The sequence below is a fragment of the Fukomys damarensis genome, unplaced genomic scaffold, assembly GCF_012274545.1.
Source record: "Fukomys damarensis isolate Sample0158 unplaced genomic scaffold, DMR_v1.0_HiC HiC_scaffold_33, whole genome shotgun sequence".
In the NCBI taxonomy this organism is placed as follows: Eukaryota; Metazoa; Chordata; class Mammalia; order Rodentia; family Bathyergidae; genus Fukomys; species Fukomys damarensis.
Window position 1 is genome coordinate 16,560,949 of NW_022900945.1, and position 24,173 is coordinate 16,585,121.

Consider the following 24,173-nt stretch of genomic DNA (forward strand, 5'->3'; position numbering starts at 1 on the left):
GAGTATTCAATGCTATGAATTTCCCTCATAAGACTGCTTTCATTGTGTCCCATAGATTCGGATATGTTGTATTGGCATCATCATTTAATTATGGAAATAGTCTGATTTCTTCTTTAATTTCCTCTGTGACACATTGGTTATTCAGAAGTGTGTTGTTCAATTTCCACATGTTTAGGACATTCTTGTGGTTTCTATTGCTATTGATGTTCATTCTCATTGCACTATGGTCTCATAATATGCAGGGGATAACTTCAACTCCTTTGCACTTTCTTAAACATGTTTTATGAGCTCATGCATGATCTATTTTGGAGAGCAACCCATGTGTAGCTTAAAAGAATGTGTATTCTGATTTTGCAGGGTGGAACACTCTGCAAGCATCTGTTAAGTACATTTGTTCGAGAGTTTGATTGGGTTCTAGTATTTTGTTGTTTATTTTTTGTCTAGTTGATCTATCTATTTGTGACAGTGGAGTATTGAGGTTCCCCACTACTATTTTTTTTTAAATTTAATTTATTGGCACATTCTAGGTACACAGTACAGTTACATTCGTTACTGGGATCTTGTGCCTTCACATGCCAGGCCACTACTATTGTATTAGTGCTTAATTGATTTTTCATGTCCATTAGTATTTGTTTTATATATTTGGGTGTACTAGTATTTGGTGCATATATATTTATGATTGTCATCTCTTCCTCCTTAATTGTTCCCTTTACAGGGATGTAGCGGCTTTCTTTGTCTCTCTTAATTAGTGTTGGTTTAAAATCCATTTGATCTGCAAAGAGGATACCTACTCCTGCCTTCTTTCAGGCACCTGTTGCATGGAGTATTGGTTTCCACCCTTTAAGTTTCAATCTATGAGTTTATTTTTGAATTAAGTGTGTTTCTTGTGTGTAGCATATCATTGTATCTTGCTTCTTGACCCATTTTGCCAGTCTATTTCTTTGGATTGGTGAATTGAGACCATCAGCATTGATGGTTATAACTAATATGTATTGACTTATCCTTGTCATGACTTGCTCATTTCATTGGATTTTCCCCCTTTGCATATTATTTCTTCTACTGCTTGATGGATTCATTTTGCTGGGCTTCCTAGGGTTGTGTCCCTCATTGTCTTTTCCTAGGATACTGCTGAAATTTTTCTGGAGTGCTGGTTTAGTATTCATAAAGTTCCTAAGGTCCACTTTATCATGAAAATATCATCAATTTTAAAGATAGTTTTGCAGCTGCTCCACCCCAAACCCGGGCCTCCAAGCAGTGAGCAGAGCTGAACCACCCCAGCTCCTCTAGCCTATTGACTGCATCCACACCACAGAGGCCCATGGGGTCATAAAGGCCATTGTCCTGAGCTCCAAAACATAGAGCAGAAGTGAATAACATAAGGAGGGTCACACTTAGGCTCCTTGAAGAAAATTAAAGCCCACTGTAAAGGTGAAGAGAATCTCTGCAATAAAGGCACACCAGACCACCATAGTTGTTATGTTGGAGGGATCACCACCTCCATCTGAACCTGGATTATCCTCAGGCAGCTGGAACTTGCAGTAGAAGCTTGCAGAGTTCAACCCTGTGGGAAGTCAGCAAGCTCAATTTAGGCCTTATAGCCAGAAATCAGCCTGATCTCAGAGGTCTGCTTCTGGCATGCTGAGACTAATTGACTTATATCTGCACACTGCTCCCCATGTTGTCTATTGTGACAGCAGAGACATACCCTGAAGAAGGCCCTTTGTTTTTATTTTGAAAATTATTTTCTTATTTTTAATTTTAATTTGTTCTGTCCTTCACGTTTTTTCTTCTTTTTCTTTTTTATTCTCCCTCCCTCTCTCTGTCCCTCCCCCTCCACCCAACATTGATTTTCATCTTCCTTTTTGTTCTTGTTCCTACCCTAATTTGGATTTCTTATTTCTTTCTTTCTTTTTCTTCTCTCTTCTTCTTTTTCTCAATAGTCATTAGTTTCAAAGGAGAGTGAATATAGTTTTTAACCTCCCTATTGCTGTTATGTTGTTCCATTCTCTTTTTTGTTGTGTTGTTCTTTCATTCTGACTTTTCCTCTCATCTTCAGTATTTTCCTAGTTGGCATGATCTTCCTATGTCCCTTGGCTTCACTTCTAACCTTTCTTTATCCTTCTATCTATCTAACCCTCCCTGCTAAACTCCTTCTAAGTCCCCATCCTGAAGGATAAAGTTGCTATATTGAAGATTTTATACACTATAAATATATTTGGGGATGGTCCTCAATTTGATTCACATGGTTAAAGGTGATGCATCAATAACTACCACAAATTGTCATTTTTCCAAGCTGTTATTGTGTTGCTGATTGCATCACTTGGGTTAAGGTATTATGATTGATCAAATCAGTTGTCCTTCCTGGTATAATGAAAATGAGACTGGCTCAGATCCATTAGAGACTTAAAAAATAAAGACCAGCTATATCTGGAAGATACCTTGGAGAAGCAACCATTCCATAAGAGTTCTAAATACAAGCAACAAAGGTACATATAATAAGTGATATTGAATTATCAACCCAGGAATTAAACCAAGGACAGCACCAACAACAAAGATAAAAATGAGAAGACATTTAAGCAAGGCACAAACCCAGACTTTCAGCTCACCAAAGGCAAATTCTGGGGAATACAAGGTGGAAAAGTCTGAAAATCAACCACCTGGATGCCCTAAAATGATAGCACAGGAAGTAACAAAACAGATGAATGAGGTTTTGAAAAATTCAAAACAGAAACAATATCCCAGATAACTACAGAGATGGTGAGAAGAATGAAAGACATGATTAGAGGCTCTAGAAAAAAACACATAAAAAAGAATAGAAGAGTTTAGGATCATGACGGAAGCTATGAATGCCCAGTATGGGAAAGAAATGGAAACCATGAATTCCCAACATAGGAAAGAAACAGAATCCATGTAACAGACTCAAATAGATATCCAGGAGATTAAAAACTCTATTGAAAGTATCCAGAACAAAGACAGAATATAAGACATAGAAGACAGGATGGCTATCAGTAACCAAGAAAATAGTGATATCTTAAAAATAACAAGGGACCATGAGAAATCAATCCAACTGCTCCTCAACAACTCAAAGAAGTATAATATAAGACTGATAGGAGTCCATTAAAAAGCAGGAGAAAGTATTTTTTCTCTCATTGAGTTTATTGGTACATTTTAGGCATACAGTACAGTTACATTCATCATTAGGATCTTGCACATTTACATGACAAGTCTTGGTTCTCATTTTTTCCCCTTGTCCCTGCCCTTCCTTCATATAATGACATAAAAAAATTTCTTCACATAATTAATGATGGAATACTTCCCAACAGAGTGAAAGAATTTGACATACAAATAAGTGAGGCATATAAGACTCCAACTAGCTATGATCAAAAAAATTTTACACCTAGACATATAAAATCCAAGATCCCAGAAAGCCAACAGAAAAACAAAATACTAAAATCAGTAAGAGTAAAACAAATCATATGCAAAGGAAAGCCCATCAGAATCACAGCAGACTTTTCAACACAAACACTCAAGTCAAGGAGAGCATGGAGGCAGCTACTTCAAGTCCTAAAAGAAAACAACCTCCAACCTGGACTGATGTGTCCTGCAAAACTATCTTTTAAAATTGATGGGGCAATAAGATACTTCCATGACAAAGAATAACTGAGAAACTTCAAGTACCAAAATAGCACTCCAAATAATTCTAAACAATGCCCTAGAAAAAGACAATGAAGGTCCAGCTCCATGAGGCCCAACTGAGCAGATCTATCACACAAGGCAAGAAATTAAAGGGGAGGAATAAAAAAGAGCCAACAACAGGAAAAAGACATGACAACGATAAGTCAATACCTATCAGTTATGACCATCAATGTTAATGGCCTCGATTCACCAATCAAAAGAAAACGACTGGCAGGACAGATTAAGAAGCAAAATTCAACAATATGCTTTATACAAGAAACACACCTAGTACAAAAAGAAACTCATAGACTGAAAATAAAAGACTAGAAAACAGTTCTCCATGCAACAGGAACCAGAAAAAAGCAGGGGTAGCTATCTTACTTACAAAGTAAATTTCAAACCAAAGCTATTTAAGAGAGCCAAAGAAGGCTTATAAATGGAACACATCCTTATAAAGGGAACAATCCAAGAGGAAAAGATGAAAATCATATATGTGTAAATGTGTATATATATATATATATGTGTGTGTGTGTATATATGTGTGTGTATGTATATATATATATATATGTATATATATATATGCATCAAATAGAAATGCCCCAAATAATATGAAGCAAATATTAAAGTACATGAAAAACAAAATAATCACTAATACAATTATAATGGGGGACCTAAATAGCCCACTATCACAACAAACAGATCATCTAGACAAAAAATCAACAAAGAATTATCAGAATTGAACCAAGTCTTAGAACAAGTGGACTTAGTAAATGCCCACAGAGTGCTCCACCTCACAAAATTGGAATATACATTCTTTTTGGTTGCACATGGGTTATTCTCCAAAATAGACCATATACTAGCTCACAGAGCATGTTTAAGTAAATGCAAATTAATTTATGTTATCCTAAGTATATTATCAGACCATAGTGCAATTAAATTGGAGATCAATAGCCTAAGAAACCACAAGAACTCCACAAACTCATGGAAGTTAAATAACACCCTGCTGAACAACCATTGAATCACAGAGGAAATTATAGAAGAAATTAGACGTTTCTACAATTAAATGATAGTGCCAATACAACATACAGGAATCTATGGGACAAAAGGAAAGCAGGTTTACTTGGGAAATTCATAGCAGTGAATGCCCACACTGGGAAAATAGTGCAAGCTGAAATAAACAACCTAATGCTGAATCTTAAACTTATAGAAAAAAAAAAAAAGAGCAAGACATTGGCTGGGGATTTAGCTCAGTGGTTCTGGTGCCTGCTTCAAAAGAACAACATGCGGAGTTCAATTGCCTGTACAGAAGAAGAAGGAGGAGGAGGAGGAAGAAGAGGAAGAACAGGAAGAAGAAGAAGAGGAAGAGGAAGAGGAAGAACAGGAAGAACAGGAAGAAGAAGAGGAAGAGGAAGAGGAGGAGGAGGAAGAAAAGGAGGAGGAGGAAGACAAACCTAAAGCTCATACAAGGGAGAAAATTATAAATATCAGTGCAGAAATCAATGCAATCCCAAATGCCCCTCAACTGGAGAATGGATTTTAAAAAATGTGGATTTTCTATAAAATGGAATACTATTCAGCCACAAAAAATGAGAAAACTAGAGTCATTTATAGCTAAATGGATGCACATGGAGGCCACATGCTTAAGTGAAATAAATAGGACACACATGTGTAAATACTGAATAGTTTCTCTGGTGTGAGAAACTGAACTTGTAAGTAAAGATCCAAAGGCATAATAAATATTGTACAATAAGCAAAAGTCCAAAGGGGAAGTGGGAGGGACTGTGGAAACAAAAGAAGGGGAAAAAACAGAAAAGGAGGGAAAAGAAAAGGAAAAACATGGAAACAAAGTCTTTGAAAATAGGGAATGATGGAGGGTGTAGAACCAAGATACATCCTGGAAAGGTATAAGATCGTAATGATGAATGTAAGTGTATTATATACCTACAATGTACTGATAAACTTAATGGAAAAATAAAAAGAAAGATAGTTTTGCAGGGTACATCAATGTGGGTTGCAAGTTTTTTGTTTTGTTTTGTTTTGTTTTTGTTTTTTGTCTTTTAGGGCTGGAAATACTTCACTCCAGGCTCTTCTTGCCTTGAGGCTTTGTGTTAAGAAGTCTGCTGTGAATCTGATGGGCTTTCTTTTGTAAGTGATTTATTTTCTCTAACTCCTTGTAGAATTTTATTCTTCTGTTGGACTTCTGGAATCTTACCTATTATATGTCTAGGTGTAGATTTTATTTTTTATCATGGCTAGTTGGAGTCCTGTATGCCTTGTCAAGTTCTCCCCCCACTGGGAAGTTTCCTGTCATTCCTTCTGTGAACAATTTTTTTATGTAATTTGCACTCTCTCCTTTTTCTTCATTGACTCTGATCAGTCTCACGTTATTTTCTTTATGTAGTTAGCAGCTGCTAAATTGATATGTCATGCTATTTTAATGAAATCTTTCCTTTCCTGGTCACTAATTGCAGTCCTGTCTTGTATGTCTGATAGTCTGTCCTCACAGTGGCTCATTCTGCTCCATTAACTATCAACGGAGTTTTTAATACCCTGCATATATGTTTGCATGTATCTTATGGATTACATTTGTTTCAAATGTAATGTTCTTTAGCTCCTCTATTTTTTAAATTTGTGTCCACGCTAGATTTATTGATTACGTGTTGTTCTGTGGGCACAATCTCTGTTGTTATCCGAGAAATTATTTCTGATTTCATTTTTTCCATATTCTCTTTCATTGACAGTTCAGGGAGTCCAGGTTGCTGAGTATCAGATTGTTCCATCTCATTGCCCTTTAAGGTTGCCTTAGGTGATCCAGATGTCTGGTTTTGAGACTTGTTCACTTGTTTTCTCATTTTAACAGATGCAGCTTACTGTGTCTTTGTTGAGGGGACTTTTTGTTTGTCCAGTGGTCTTCACTTCTCAGTAAACCACTGCGAGGCCTTTTTGCTGCTGCTTACCACTGCTCCAATTCCTGGGTTCAGAATGGTGGCTTCTGGATCCCTGTTCTGCCCTGTTGTCCCAAGGGGGTTCTGGCTTGAGTTTGTGCACACTTGGGATGGTATCTGGGCATGCCTCTTGCTGGGTTCTGCCAACCTGAGCCATGGGAGGGCCTTTGGCTGAGGGGCCATGCACCCAAGTTGCTGGTGTCTGTGTGGTCTTCTTGTTAGGGTCTGCATACACTTACCAATTGTATCTTAGCAGGCCTCTGGCTTTTGCTTGCCAGCCTGTGTAGCACTTTTCCAAGCAGGCCTTCGTCTGGGGCCTGTGAGCCCAAGCTGCTGGTGTTTTTGTGGGGCCCTGACTGAGACCTGTGCTCAGCTCTGGTCTATGCTGGCTTCTTTCTGGGATCTGCATGCTCTTAATAATAGAATCTGTGCTGTTGCTTGTGGGCCAGTATAGCTCTTTTCCAAGCAGGCTTTTGGCTAGGGCCTGATGGCCCAAGCTTCCAGGGTCTGGGCAGGGCCCTGGCTGGAACATGTGTAGCTCTAGCCTACATGGGCTTCTCCTGTGTTTTCTATCTTTGAAATTGCTGTAAGAGTTGTCTTTCAAAAACTTTTTTTTTTTCATAACAGGGTTTGAACTCAGGATCTTGTGCTTGCAAGGCGGGTGTGGTGCTACTGAGCTAAATCCCTGGACCTCAAAAAATAATTTTAATTTTTACAACATTTAACCATACTATGACAATATCCTGAAAAAGTGATTAGTAACAGAAAAGGATAATTTTCTAAGAATTTCTGAGAAGTGCTGAGCTAATTTAGAAATTTACTTAACAACACAGTGATAAAATTAACTTGATGATACATACCATGTTGAAGAAAGATGAAATTAATATAACTATTTAAATTAGCATATTGCATCCAATTGAACCTTATTGATCATTTAAGGTGTTTACTAATTTTTAAATACTACTATTAGCCAAAATAAGAGCTTTAAAATTGAAGATGAAATTATTCTGTATTATTAATTAGTTTATACTAATGTGTTTAGTTTTGTAATGTTATGTTTTTCAATGCATATCTTTTGATACAAAATTTTCTGCCCATTTTAGTGTGTGAAGACTGATACTCAAATGATAACTAAGGATTTCAGATGCTAATATATTATAATTACAATTAAACTTTCAAAGTTTATTTTCCTATAGTATAAAGTAGGTTAGTATATATGCAATTTTTCTGATAAATTTTATGTAAGCTCCTTTTGTATATATATGTCAGGTATTTATTTGTATGCAGTACTGTGCACATGTTTATATTTTAATATATACATACAGTATGTATACAATAAACACAATTTCAATTTTTAGATTGAATTTCATGTATTTTAAAAGTAACAAAATATTTCAGAGAGCACCTGATAGTTTTATAAAAAAAATTATCTCAATGTATAAAATGTTACTAAGATACTAGAACATTGTAGAGATACACATACATGTTATAAATATCTGACTCAAGAATAAATCCAGAATTGCATAATACTTACTTACTCATAACAAAACTTCAAAAATGTCGATTTTCTGATTTCTTCACTTTGAAGTGTTTGCTATCCCCATTTGAATGACATTTCAACATGCTTCATAGCAAATGAAAATATAAACCAGTGAGTACTATGGTCCCATTAGTTTTAATTTAGCAATCATGATGTTGCTCCTGTAGCAGAAAAGTTCGAGTGGTCAAAACATCAATTTTGTCCTTTTAATTTATTAAAATGAAATGCTTCAAATAGACATTAAATTAGAATGTGCTCTCAGGTGCGTGTTCAGCATTTTATGGAGTCCTGTAAACTATACATAAGACAGTCAATGACTTTTACTTACCAATATTTCATTTTGGTATGATTGCTAATCACTGTAAGCATTTACTAGTACTTTGACATGAAGTGGTAGTTGCACATCTATGTAAGATAGAAGCTTGAAATATAAGAAAATTTTCTACAAATTTGACTCATCTCAATTCCAATTCTTTTGTGTTCAATTTGTGGTTCCTGATTTTTGTGTGAAATGATTTCCAAGTTTTTAAATGAAAGCAGTTAAGAAACAAAATATTTATACCCTCTTAGCATGTATTTCCTGTATGGCTAGATACAATACAGATGCTAAGTCACTGGTCTGAAAGAGCTTCCGCAAAATCTATAATAAAATAATTAAATTACTGAGCTGTGTTTAGATCAGAGACCCTTGGTTGCCAACTCCTAAGAACTTGGGGAATTCAGAACCACAGAAGGATCATTTGGACTCCATTTGGCAGAGACGTCAGAAATTCACTGCTCTTGGGAACATCCTTTTCCAATAACATTTATAGCTCTAGATGGAAGCGAAAAGCACCATATGTTAAGAGTTTCCTGCAAAGCTTCCTGGTAAGAGAGGAAATAAATTCAACTTGTCACATCTGCTCATGGGCCAGTCAAGGAGGATTTTATCACAGCCATAAGTGGTTTACAAAACTGTCCTGTTATCGACTGAAGGGGCTTTACATTTCAGGATTTTTCATACTGGTGTTCATAATCTAAATCATTAAACTATTTTTCTTCTTTGGATTTTAGCAGCATGCATCATCATTCACTTCTAAGCAAGGAGAATTATTCAAAGCAATTCAGCTAAGAATCACATCCCCATAGCATACAGTCTCCATAGCCCTCCATGGCTTAACTGCTAGAATGCCTGCGGGTGTCAGTTCAACATCAGCTTCCACCCATGGGTCCTTAAATTTTGCATAATTTAAGGAGAGAACTGCATTTAATCAGGCTAAATTGATTATCCACCATTTCAAAAATTCTCGATTGGCTTAAACTATAGCAAAGACCCATAGGGTCAGAAGAGATTTTTCTGCCAGAGGTACAGGTAATCACAGGCAAGGTATTAAAGCTTTTGGTGTGAGCTACAAGTTTTCCCTAAAAGTGATCCATCTTTTTATTCTCATGATTTAAGAAGCTAGAGTTGCTATGGGTATTCAGGTTTCTATCATAAGCAAAATTCCTTTTTAGTTTGCAGGTCTACTGACAATATAATACTACAGGCAAGTGTTACCTTTTCATAACTAAGCACAAGTTAAAATGACAGCAGTTTTCTCCAACTGTAAACTAAGTTTTTTATTAGCCAACTTGCAATTTTACATTTATGTCTTTTTATAGGGGGATAATCACAGTTATTAATACATTTCATATCACTTAAGAAATTAAAGATGCTTTAAGTTAAAATAAAAATAATTATTTTCAAATATATCTATCTATTCTGTAAACCATCGTATGTTATAGAATGTAACACAATTTCAGTGTCATACAATGATGATATTTTCAGCACGTATGTCTATGTATACATATCATTCCAATGGGTGAATTATAAAAACGTACACAAAATTAAATGAGTGAAGAAAAATAGCAGAATAATAAGAGAAAAAATTAACATACTTGTTCTATACATCTTTCAAAGTAAGCTTTGCAGTATGCTCTGAGTTTCCTAGTAACCAAAATAAATAGTTAAATAACTCATATTTTTTCTAAAGGAGAAGAAATTGTTAGAAAGAACATTTTACCAACACTGACACGGAGGAGAAGTTTCTCACATGAATCCTCCTAAAATGTTAAAAGATTAAGTCAACTCCATTGTAATACTATCCTCACCCTTCTTCCCAAAAAGCATGAAGACATTGGTATATCTCTTCAAGCTATTTCCTGAACTGTCATTCAATAGCAATTGTAAATGTAAAAGCAAAATTAATTTAATAAAAGTAGTTTACTAGAATTGCTATATTATACAATTCTGGGAGTGCTGTTCATATTGGTAGTTGTGAAAGAGGAAGCAAAAGCAATAACTGTAATATTAGAGAGGTACTGGTTCCATAATTGTGGCAATGACCAATAAAAAAAACCTGTGATAGACAGGGTCTTCCGCAATGGCCAGGGAGCTTTCTGCTATCTGTTGCTGACACAAATAATTCACCGCCAAGGAGACTCAATGGCATTAGTACTCACATCCTTATGGTTGACTCCTTGTATCTATTTACTCCATTATTAGCATTAGAATCTACAGAGTGTATTTCCTGTCTTCTACATCTGGCCTTTTTGATCAATAAGACGGGAAAAGAAGTGATATATGTAACTTCTTTTTTCTCAAACATGCAAACTTTTTATTACTTTTTTGTTCTTCTGCTTCTTTTTTTTTGTTACTGGGGATCGAACTGGGAACCTTGAGCTTGAGACGCAGGCAGCGGAACCACTGAGCAAAATCCCCATCCCGATATATGTAATTTCTTAATTGTCTCTTTCTATGTATGGCCCCAAATCTTTCCATCTCTTCCTGCTGGCTGAAAAATGGAGATTCCTGGAGCAGTACCGGAAACCACATGTTGTCGGTAGAAGAATTACCCCACCATCTGGGTATTATTCACCTCAAGATTTAAGTGAGAAAGAAATAAAACTCTGTTTTATCTAATACTCTAACTTTTGTGTGTTTTCAAGCAGTAAACATTAAATCTAACATCAATGTTACCTTCATCTGTGTTTCTAGCCTCCTCCATTTGAAGTAGAGAACTGAAAAGAAAAACTGCTCTGTCACTAGGTATTTAATAAAATTTAATAGAAGTAGAAAAGTTTGCATTAGAAATGAGACATTATGGTTCACTGGCAAATTTAAGTTCAAAGAGGTAACAGTTTGCAATAATTTCCTGTTGTTTCAGGATGTATGAGTGTATATTTTGCTCCTTTCACTCTTGTATTTTGTTACTTGTTTGTCCTACTAATCCTAGGAAACAACAGTTTAAGCAAAATCTCGAGTTCCTTCAGAAGGAACAACGTATATTCATCATACACAAAGCTTGGGACCAGTGCTAGAGAGATTGTCTAGCATTTGGGAGGTTTGCTCCTCAGCACCACTGAATCAAACCAACAAACAAAGACTCAAACAAAGAATCAAACAATCAAAAACAACACAAATCTTGTGTCTGGACATGATTGAGTCACTAGATGAAGGATTTGGTCACTTGTGCAGATATCTGAGCTAATAAAAATGTAGTAAAAATATATCCCAAATTATTTTATTTTATTTTTTTACTATATCTGAAAATGAGCAGAATACTTGGCTGTTGAGGTTTATATATATATATCTATATCTATATATATATCTATAGATATATATATAGATATAGATATATCTCTCTCTCTCTCTATATATATATATATATATTTACGTCGTCTTCTGCCCTTGCAGCCTTTTTTAGCTTCAAAACTGACAATTACATATGTTCCTTGCAACACTGCAACAAGCCAATCACCTGGATACTAAAAATAGCAGGCATTACAAACTGGCAAGAAATATTGAAATATGTGGATAAGGTCATCGGGTTCAGGGAGATAATAGTTAACATTTCTTTGCTTATATGTGTGTGCAAATATGTGTACTACTTGCCAGATAGTGCTCTGTTTTGTATGTGCTAGCACATTTCATCCTCCTAAGAACTCTGTGAGTTCTACCATTTCTATTTATACGCGTGAAAACAAGTATAATAAGAATGAAAAATCATCAAAGGACAAATAGCTCTGAAGTGGTGATATGAGATCCAAATCCAGATATCCCAGTCCCAGAGCACCTATTCTTAACCACAGTGCTGATTTGTGTTCTTACGAGCAGCCAGTCTCAGACAGACATGACACTGACTTGGGAGTAGAGAGGGCTGCTTGCAAATTAAAGAACTTTAAATTGGCTGAGTCCATATTGCCCTTCTCTCTCTCTGTGCCCTTGGTTTGGAGATATTGGGCTCACATCACACTCTTTGTGCAGGATCCCTGCCTGAGTGTGGCCTTGTCCTGCCACACCTCCCCTTATGGTATAAAAGACACCTGGAGCGATTGCCCGAGTGACAGAATGGAAAGATTTCGTTATTTCCCCCCTAATTTTCAAAGCCACGATAAGCAGTAACAGTGTTTTAAATGATACAACCTTTTGTGGAGTAGAACCAGAAGTAGAAGAGTGATGTGTTGGTTGCCTGCATTTATGTTTTTTCTTTGAGCTATTTAGGATGCTGACTGATTAAGAAATGGTATGTTCACTCAGGAAACATTCCAAATAATCAGACATCTTCTTCAGGCCTGAGTGTGTTAGAAAGTGGTTGGAGATCACACCCATTCAACTAGAATAAAAAGAAATCAGTTCGGGCCTATCACTGAATAACAATTTTGCAACTCTTATTTCAGAAAATAATCATACCTTGAAAATAAGTGATTCAAGTCACAGGACTATCATCCTTCACGTGTTTAATTCCTTTCTCCCCACTGTGGTGATAATGCAAGTGAAAGAAGTATGTCAAATGCCACAATAAGGAGCATCATTATCACCAACTTCTACTTAATGAGAGATGGAAAAAAATACTAATGGGAGGCAGGATTTCAAAACTCATGGCTTAATGACAATGAAGATTGGAGCAATTTTTAAAAACACTGTGGTGAAATAATTTTTACAGCTACCAAATGCTCAGCAGGAGTCTACCATGCTGTATAGAATGGGGGTCGAAAACAGAATTTCATCTTGGTTGCTACCTGTCCTGGTGCCGTGCACCTAACTGGTATGGAAGCTGTGACCCGATGAATGCCTTAAACTTTATTTTATTTAATTTTTTATCATTGAATTATTATTTAATTAGCACAACAGCTTGGCGTACAATCAAACCTGAAGTGCATGAGGATCAGGAGATTTGTCCAACTCTGTGGGTAGAAAGTGGAAGTCCGAACAGATCTGTGCCTATAATAACATAGCGTAGAACTTCGGATATAGAGAAAGTTGCCTGAGTGTGGCTTTTCCCTTTTGACCTAAGAATGAGGTAAGAGCAGAGATCTATAACACTCAGGTCCTTTCACCTCTGTTCATGCTAGTTGTGAATAAGGTGCAGACCAGATGTCTGAGGGCCCTGAGCTTGCAGTAAATAAATATAGCCGTGTTATGCTTTTTGCTTTTGTGTCTACCTTTGAAGCTTTCCATTAGACACTTCCGTTTATCAAGGTTCAAGATGCGAGGATCCCACTTGCCTCAGGAGGACTGTGTTCAGCACTCACCTGCTTATGTACTTTATTGTGTCCATTTTCACCCACAAGACTCAGACTTTTAAGGTAAGCTACCTTTCCGTGACCTTTTAAAGAATTATTGCACAGCGTCTTTTAAATTTCTGTCGACATTTATTTTTTTAAGATTGATTGGTTTAAATCCCACCTCTGCTAATTACCAGCCGAGAAATCTTGGGAAAACACTCCCCATGCAATCACATCCCTTTATGTGTACCAGTTTCATCTTCATTTCAATGAGTGCAATTGTCCTATCTCTCATTCAGCTCTGAAGTTTATAGGATAAAATAAATGCAAGTCTCAGAATATAGTAAATGCTAAATGCACGCTGTTATTATTTCTAATTTTTAAAATTCTGGCTTCAAAGTATACTTTTCATAGTAGACAATTAAAATGAATGTTAAGTGCTTACACACATATTAATTTCCTTACATGTTTGAAGAAAAAAACAATGTTTTGGTGATTTGGGTTTTCTGGTACTTTATTTCTAATATAGATTGGGAGTGGGGGTACATTGCCTTCTGTCCAGTCTTTGCTTGGAAAGTTCCCAGTGCTTTCAAGAAAGGGGTGTTCATCAAGTTTGTTTAGAACATAACATCCTGAGAGTAAACGACTTACTTTAGGGTATTTATTCTTCACAAGAAAGCTTCTCTTTGGTTAGTTTGCTACCATCCACTAGTGAGCAGAGGATTCAGTAATGACGTTTTAATGCTAGTTGCTCAGCCTATGTGTGAATGGTTGCTTTGATTCTTACAGCAACCTTTTAACCGTTTTAATTAGTTGCTCAGCCTATGTGTGAATGGTTGCTTTGATTCTTACAGCAACCTTTTACCCAATCAGACATTTTCAAGCCAGAAAGGCACATTAATCATACAGGCTGCTCCCCCTGTAGATTCATTTGAATACATATAGGTAACGCATTTTAAATATGCATATTTTTAAAGCACGCATGCACACAAACAGATACCCACACTTGAGCCATCTTCTTCATGAAGAAGTTGTGCAAATGACAGGATTTTTGAGGTTTGTAGTTATTTAAGAAGAAAGCCATAGAAGATGGGCAACAATTCAGCAGGTGGATATGGGCAGGGAGACATCCAGACATCCCCTTAGGACACACACACACACACACACACAGCCAACCTAAAAATGTCCAAATATATCCAAGTGAATTTTATCTTTTATGTCGCATGTTACTAAAAAAATTTAAAAATAAAAATAGCAAACAAAATACCTATTTGTTTCTTTGAGAAGAAAAACTATTTCCAACAGGTGATATAAAGGTAATTTGTAAAGATCACTATATTATTTAGTAATACTATTGATGAATGCCTTGAAAATAGTAATATAGCTTCTTCAAATCTATGCTTATCCAAACAGAGTAATGTGCTTACTTGGACAAGTTGTTCTGATAATAAATCAAAATCTGGGCCAGGGGATTTAGCTCAGCAGTTTGGTGGCCTGTCTTGCAAGCACAAGGACCTGAGTTCAATCCCTGGTACAAAAAAAAAAAAAAAAAAAAAAAAAAACTGCCTTAAATGCAGAATCATTTTGGTGATCACCTCCACCAGGCAACCACTGAACTCTCCGCCAGGTTTCCCGGGAGTTTCTTGCCTTTAGAAAATTTGTGGGCAGGGGTGAGAGATTGCCCTGGAGTGACCAGCAGCCTGAGGAAACATTTTCAAAAGCATTCAGGAGTCTCTAATGGCCTGAAAGCAAATGGATATTTCTCTACATCTATGAAAAGAAACATTTCAATTTGGACGTGTTTGCTTGTGAAACAAATATTTACAACAGAAACCTCCATTTGGGTTGCTAGAACGCGGTCAAACAAAGTACATATTTACTGAAGACTCAAGAACAGCTTCTCATTGTAAGTACTGCCTCTTTGGGGACAAGCTATATTGTTAGGGTAATGTGCTGGATAACAAAAAGGCAACAGAGCTACAAGAATGTAAGTTAACAGACAGTATGTGTAACACTTAGCTGTACAGCCCTGTACAAGTGACTTTCCCTGAAAGTACCACGTTAGTTAATAAAGTATTAGTTAATAAAACATACCTGCAATAACAGAGAAGTCTATGACAGCATGAAAAACAAGTGCATACTCGTCCCTCGTACCAGTTTTGGTGTAAGTGGGTCAGGCCCTTGTTGTCAGGCATGGGGCTCCCTGGAGCACTGGGCTTCAGCATGCAGAGTATTTGGCCTCCAAAGCATGGTTTACAATGACTGATTTGGCTTTGGACATCACATCTGCCTTCAAGCCAATGGAAAAAAGAAGAAGAATTAAGAGAAGACTTCAGACTTCTTTCTTAAGCAGTGGTTCTCAGCCTTATCTTCCTCCAAAGAAATTTTTGTTTGCTATGACTTGGGGGAAGAGGGTCACAGTCCTATTCACACTTAGAATTCTGATAAAGGCACAGAAGAATGGTAAACATCCTATCATGACCAGGATACTCCCCAGGGGAAGAATTATCTGCCCTAATACTTCAGTATTGCTGAATTGGAGAAATGTTATACTAAAGTGAAAGCTAGGTGTAGATTTGGGTATAGAAGTTGACAAAGAAGACTGTTCCCACTGCACTTGGCTGGATTCCCAGCATCCCACCTGGTATAATAGAGCATTATCCCTGGCAGAGCTGTTTCTGGTCCCCTTCTTTTTTAACATTAATAGACTTTTATCTAAGGCCAGTTTAAAGTTTTCTAGGCTGATCCCCATATGTGACAATCAAAAATGTCTCAAAAAATTGCCAAATACACCTTGGAAAGTTTCCTATAAGAAATATGTCTTAGGTGAATGTCCCAGGCAAGTCAACCAAAACTTTGAAACCTCAATTGCCCCCAAACATAAAATCTCCCAGTTATTCAATCAAATACTGATCTGTGTGGTGTTTTAAGGAAGCTTTGTAAATGTATTTAAGGTCCCAGGTCAGTTGAGTAAGAAAGACAAATGATGATCTCTTCCTTTTGGCTGAGAGCAAGTGCAGAAAAACAAAGTTCCATGGGCCTCCTAGTCTGGTCACATGAACCTGTAAGAGGGACATGCCCTTCCTATGAAGATGAATTCAATGGAAGGATGTTTTCCTAATGTTGGCTCAAAGATGGAAGGGGCCACTGGTCGAGCAGTGCAGGTGGACTCAAAGGGCTAAACGTAGTTGCAGAGTGACAGCCATCAGGGAAATGGAGACCTGGGCCCTGCAACAGCAATCACATGAGCTTTACATGTGAATACAGCCCATCTGACACCTTTATTTCAATCTTATAAAACTGGAAGCAGAGAATGTTGCCACTGCAGACGTGCTCTGCTGACCTACAGAGCTGTGGGTGCTATTTTAAGTTAGTTTTGATTTATTGCATAGTAGCAGAAAACTAATAAACTTATTATGACTAGTGATTGTGAAATGTCACTATGTTCCTCAAAACTACGTAGGCATTTTAGGAGATTTATTTTCCTTTTTAAGTAATCAATGAACATTAGACATCATTGCTCCATTTTATAGGTGCAGAAACTGAAGTCCTAGAAATTATATAATTTGCTAAATATTCCACAGCTGTTAGTTAAATTGGGATTTGAACTCTGACTTTTATATCCTTCCTCCATTCTGTGCTTTTATTATAAATATTAGAAATAAATATGATATCATAATTGTACGCATTTTCTGCATGCACACTGCGACTACATTATGGTCTAGTGAGTTATTTGGAGACAGTAGACACATAAACATAAAAAACTGAGTAAATGCATACATGCTGAGATTTAGTTCTGGATTTCATGATAGAGGCTAATCCAGAGCAAGTCTTATTTTCCTGCCTAATGATAGTTCCCCTTACTTATTACATGCTTGATATCTTTTTTCTTTCCTGTTGCAGCTGCTGGAGGGGGAGTGCTTTGAAGTCCAACTGTTTCCTATTTTTGTTTATCAAAGAATATTCGAGAAGAGATTTATAGGCTTACTAAACAGCAAGGAAACCAGTGAGAGAAAACACCTAAATGTTTACCCAAAGATATAGCAATTTTAATAATTGCCATTTATTGGAGAATTTATGATGTGCCTGGAACTGTGTAATACGCACGGCACTGGGAACCCTCATGGGATCCTACAATGTGAGCATTATTATTACCCTAAATTTTACAGCTGAGATGAGAATATTGTCTGAATTCGCTTAGTATCTTGCATAGGCAAACTTGCAAGTAGGTTGTACAGACAAAATTGAAATCTGTTACACTTGTATTTTAACCCCCTGCCTGTCCGCAGTATACACTGTTATTAATCATGGATTATCTCAAGGATTCTTCAGATCAGTCCTTGGAATGAATGGGCCTTCTCAGAGTAGAGTTTGAAACCTCAAAACTTCATCCTGGTGAAGGAGTCTGTTTTTAGGTACCATCTACATACCAGCTATCTTTCTATGTGCAAATTTAGTGCCCCTGTGTGTGAATTTAGCCATCTAACAGATTTCATTGTCCTTGCTTCTTATGATCCAGCCTCTGCCATGAAGGAGCCTTATGGCTGGTAGGAATCTGAGGGTGATGACTTTTGTTGCTTTGCCCATGTTCTTTCATCCAAATCCTTAAAGGCCGAAGTACTTCAATACAGCTGGTGAGGATTAAGGTGTATTGTAAGGCAGAAGGCTGAAAACAAATTTCTCCATGCCATATGTAATGGCTACACAGCTGCAGTGCCTACACACATCTGGAGAACTACTGTGAAATAAGAACCTAACATTTGGCAAAGGTGGCACATGGCCTTGTTATCAAATGTGAGGAGAAGTGGAATCATGCTTCTGGGGAATGGCAGATGTAAGTCTAGGAAAAGGACAGCTACAGTAACAATAATGTACACCGAAGAAAGAAGAGCAACTGGGAAAGACAACACATTATGCAATGCGAAAGGGTACAGGGAACATATGAGGTAACAGGACAAAGCATTTAGAAAATCTTCAAGAGAAACAGGTATTAAAAAGTCTCAAATGTCACAGTATAGAAACTGTCAGAACTGTGCTTAGTTAAATCTGGTTAATTTGCTAGACTTGGCAGTAAAACAGGTGTTAAAGGTCGCCACAGTCAACATTTGGTGTGGTGTGTCCTAGGGACACTTCATCATTACTAATTGAATAAATGACATTAACAGAAGAGATAGACAGGTCTGTCTTCAGCTCATTTTATGGATTCATGCTGTTTTCACGGGACTATGCCAACCTTAGCTTTTCTTCATTTGAACAAAAAAATAAATGGTGCTCAAAGCAGCTTTAAGAAGAATTGGGTCAACGAGACCATGCAAACAGACACAGATGTCTTTTCTTCAAGCATGTCTACCTTCTGATTAATTCTCATCCATGCTCCAAAATAGAGTCTCATAAGGCCTTGGATTCTACAAGGAATTTTCTACAAATGACTGACAAGATCTGCTCCTATAGAAGAGGCAGATTTCTGATCTGGAAAAGAAAGGCTGTTACATGGCCGAATAAATGTGGCCTGGAATCAGAGGGACCGCACCACGGTGTGAAGCTTGGTTTAGCTCTGAGTCATTGGCATAGAGCTCCCTCATTCTGGGTCTTGGAGCTCATTTTTAGCCTTGAAGTAGGAAGCTCATGGGCACTTTTTGTTTTTTCAGGTTGAGCTGACATTGAAGAAGCAAGCTGCTCTAGTTGGATCAAAACCAGACAACCTGCCTATTCTGCTAATTGGATTTGGGGATCTGTGTTGAGGTAGCCTGAGCTTGAAGTTTATTCACCTCAGCTGAGATGCCAAATCCATTGGCCTAGAAGTGCAAAGAATCTAATAAAATAAATTAGCAAAATGGCTATGTCATGGACACTTTCTAAATGTATATCTTGTGGTTGCTCTCAGTTGGGGACTCTTTTATTTTTCACTGATCAATTAAACTTGTCTAGCGACATGAATTGTTCTAATTATGGAGTTTTCCCAGAATTAAATACTCTAAGTTAAATCAACTAACATTTAGCAAACTGGAGCTACTTCTTCTGCTTCTTTCCCTAAGAGCCCTCCATAGAATTAACAGTTAGGTGCTAATTGCAAATGATTAAGTGCTCACCAGTCTTGGAGTTCTTTCTTTAATATTAATGAGATGGATTAGCATGAAACATGTCTTCTATTAATATTATAAATGGAAGTCTGCATGGATCACTGAGTGCTGTTTTGTATTATAAGGAGCACTTAGTTTAAAGAAATATAAAAATGCACTGTAAAATGTATCTTCCTTTCAATCCAGAAGTAAAATTACTGGGGAAGACGTTTAAATATCATTAATTTAGAGTCAACAGGCAACATTTTAACAAGTGTACACTAGCAAACTTTTATAGAAAACTTCTTTCCTCAGTCTCTGAGAGTAGACAAAGTACAATAAATCAGAGTAGAGCTTAAATTATTCCAAAAGTACACAGAAAAACGCCAACCTATACTACTAAAATGAATATCTTGGTAGCTAGTACTACTTTCAGACACTTGGATTCTCTTCCAAGACTATTTTAAAAATGCTAATTCATTTCTTTTTAGCTGTTTGAAATAGCCAATTCCCTTCTTTTTCCTTTTTTTTGAAGAATAGTTATAATTAGAATCATTTCTTCTCTCTTGCTTTTCCCAAGAAGATGCTATGAAAAAGAAAAGCTTATATTTCGTACCACCGTAGATTAAGAATCTACCAGAATGGGTTAGATTGAGAAAGTCTAAGTTGTAAGAAGGATATCGTTCTATTCATTCCATAAGACTTACTCTTCAAAAGTATGGCTCATTTTGCTAAGTGTTATTTGTGCAGCCCAGGTTATACCATATAAACCACTGAATGCACAACAGTTATTTAACTCATAATACGTTACCATTTATCTTTTTTAGTTGCAAATATTTTCAAGTGAAAGGACAAAAACTTAAGTATTCAGACCAAACCAAAGCCTATCTTAATGTAGTATGTACCATAGTTTCATCAAAGATTTAATTCTGTAAATGAAATTTATAGTTACATCCTTACTCTTTGAGTTATATACTTACTATATATTTATTACTTGCTCTATATAAACAATTTTACAACCAAAGGATAACAAGTGGTGAGACTTACACATAAACAATACTAGAGCTAATTTTTGTGTTTTAGAGTACATATGTTTAAACTGATAAGTAATATAATTTCTATGATCGTGGAAAAAATGAAAGATGTAGCTAAAATCTTCCACTAATCCTTGCATATGTTCCATTTAATCCAGCCTATGCATAATGTGTTGGTCAGTTACATTTCCATGTGGATCTATTTAGGTGTCATTTTGACATTTATAATAACTTCAACTTCAACTCCTTATCATCCTCTCCCCTTGAGGGTCAGCAGGACCAGTGAATGTGATAACACACCACTCCCATGGTTAGGTTATTTACCAATTTGTTTTGAGTAAATGAAAATTAAAATTCACAAATGACTTACTCAGATGAACTCCCAAAAAGTGTCAGAGAGATTCTCTCTTGCTGGCCTGGAAGGAAGTAAATGGCTTTGTTTGAAGAAGAGGTGGTAATGTGCTAAAAATATGAGGACAGTCTAGGAACTGAGAGTGGTCCCATTGCAGACAGCTGTCAAGGAACGGGCCCCAGTCATGTAAGTACCTACCATCCGTGGAATTCTGCCAACAAAGTGTGACTTGGGGAGAGAAGCTCAATCTTCAGATGAGATCACAGCTTGGCTTATACACTGAGTTGGATCTGTGAGACCCTAAGAGGACCTTGCTAACCCCACACGAATTTCTGACTCACAGAAACTATGAAATAATAAACTCATGCCATTTTGAGCCATTAACATTTACAATAATTTGTTACCAGCAATAGAAAACTAGTACCAAAAATAATTTGGTCTGACCCATGCAGAATATATTTAACTGATCATAGACACTCTTCTCACTGAACAAAATCTGGGTGCAAACTAATAATGGCCCACAAAACATAATACCATTCAAGGGAAATTAAAAAAATTATGTAGCCCCAAGTAATATTTGCTAATTGCAGGTGAAACATTATTGGCAATGACCCCACTCATTCCTGGATAACTTTGGAAGAAATTGGCTAGGCATATCTCACAATTGTTTTCCCCACTCACAGGTTTCCAACTCACAGAGGATGCTCAAAGTCCTTTCCCCAGATTGTAAAAACTGTGCATTGCTCCATGTACCAATGTGAAAATTTTGGATTAATTGCTTCTGTGGGAGCTAAAGCTCTTCTGACAATGGTTATTCTGACCCCCAAATTTTAGAAAAGAATCACAATTAATTGTGGCATTATTTGTGCTACTCCTCAAACTCACCTGTCAGGTCATGAGTGTCAACAGCAGATAGCATAGAAAGCGATTTAGATAATAATTCTGGACATCAGTGTTTTTGCTTTCTACTTCTCTTGTTTTACAAGGGTAGGATTAGCAAGACACTGAATCATATGAATACCCACTTCTAAAAACCCTTGGGAGTACAGAATTTAGAATCATTTTATGCTCGGTAAAATTGGCTCTGGTGTGCCAGTATTTAGAGGAGCTAGTTAACTAATGTCTGCCATTTACTTTTGTTTTTCTGTCTGTAAAAGAAATTAAGATTTCCAATATCAAATCAAAATAATATATGCAATAAGAGCAAAGGAGTTATCCAATATAGAATCTTTACTATATGTCCTGATAATCCAATAGCTACTGCGGATCACAGTTAAAACACAGCCACAATACATACATGCAAACATGCAAACACACACACTCACAAATTCCTGGTGCGTATAGGTTCCCATTTTAGAATTCTTACAGTTAATATTATTTCTTTTCTAGACTATGTCACATCCTGCAGAGAAAAGAGATACAGCTTTTTCTGTAGAAGAAACAGTCCCTACTCAGTCTCCACAGTAAACCTCCTTCAGTGAGATATCAATGGAAGTCAACAAGAATGCATTGCAAAGAAATACTGAAATGATTCATTTTGTCCACTCACAAACTTATGACAAAGTTGGTTGCCTTATCTATGTAGCTACTCCTATGTATTTACCCGGTAAATTGAAGAGTTCAGAAGTTCAATAGATGCTTGTCATAGGTGTGAATATTAACATGTTTATTTTGGTTTAATGATGAATGTGAATATTAAGATTTACTTGCATGATTGGTTTGAAAACAAATACCATACCCTCTCATGCCATTAAGTCATTGGATATTTTCCAAAAAATGAATGAAATGAATTATCATCTCCATACAATTTTGGATAAAATTGTATTTGAAACATCTGATGACACAAGGCATTTTTAAATGTTGTATATCAGAGCAGACAAACTAGCTCCAAGTGGAAGAGGAACAGGTTTAATGAAAAGTGTTTGTTAAGTATTAGTAAAACTTCTTCTGAAAAACAGCAAAAAATAAAAGCTTCTAATGACTGAATAACAAGAATTTATTAAATTATACATTCCATTCAATAAAGTCAAAGAAAGACCTTAGATGAGATGTCAGCTGATTGATTGTTAAAAATAATAAAAGGCTACAATGTAATTTTTGACATGTAGTCTTCAAAAATGTTCGAAGAATTGAGTGTTGGTACCATGATAAAAATCCTTCTAGCAATATTTATTTAATTATTTTTGGTACGAGGGATCGAACTCGGGACCTTGCACTTGGGAAGCAGGTGCCGAAACCATTGAGCTAAATCCATGGCCCATGTCTATTTATTTATAGGGACAATTTTTCTCAGTACATATATTTATTTAATTTAATCTTTTTTCCTTAATTTTGAGACTCCATTAGTTGCCTGAGTTGTGTGAGCTTGGAATTTTCCTGCTTCGATCTCTCAAGGTGCAGGGATTGCAGAGGTGATCCACTAAGTCCTGCATGAGTGTTCATATATTTTAAACCAAACAAGAGATATGAATAAGACTAATAATGATTCCACTATTATTTTACTAGTAAGTTATATTCTTTTATAATATGTCTACTAATTGAAAAGAGTAATCGTACTCATGTCTTTTACAAATTTGTTTCTAATAGTTTGCTTTTTATATTTAGTAAGGATAGAAATATTATATGTTCTATTGAGTAGCTAACTGTCAGAGGCAAAGGAAATATAATAGAAATAATAACATCAGTTTTTACTTTTGTGACAGGGGAGACAAATATACAATAGGCTATATTAAGGTACTACTTTCTTCCTGTGGTAATCAAAATGGAAATAGAAACTCAAGGAGTGGAAAAACTAATACAAAATTTCTGAGTCAGAGGATAGCTGGTTTATGTAACTTTTAAAATAGATTTGTTTGATATTGTATTGAGATAGTATTTAGGTATTTTGAATATTTTCGACCAAATGATCCAGCTGTTTCATTTAATGAATGCTAATTGTTACAATGTACCAGAAAGTGTACTCTATGCAACCAGTTAAACATGATGAAAGGTCGGTCAGCCAATATTTAAGCAAAAAAAAAAAAAAAAAAAAAAAAAAAAAAA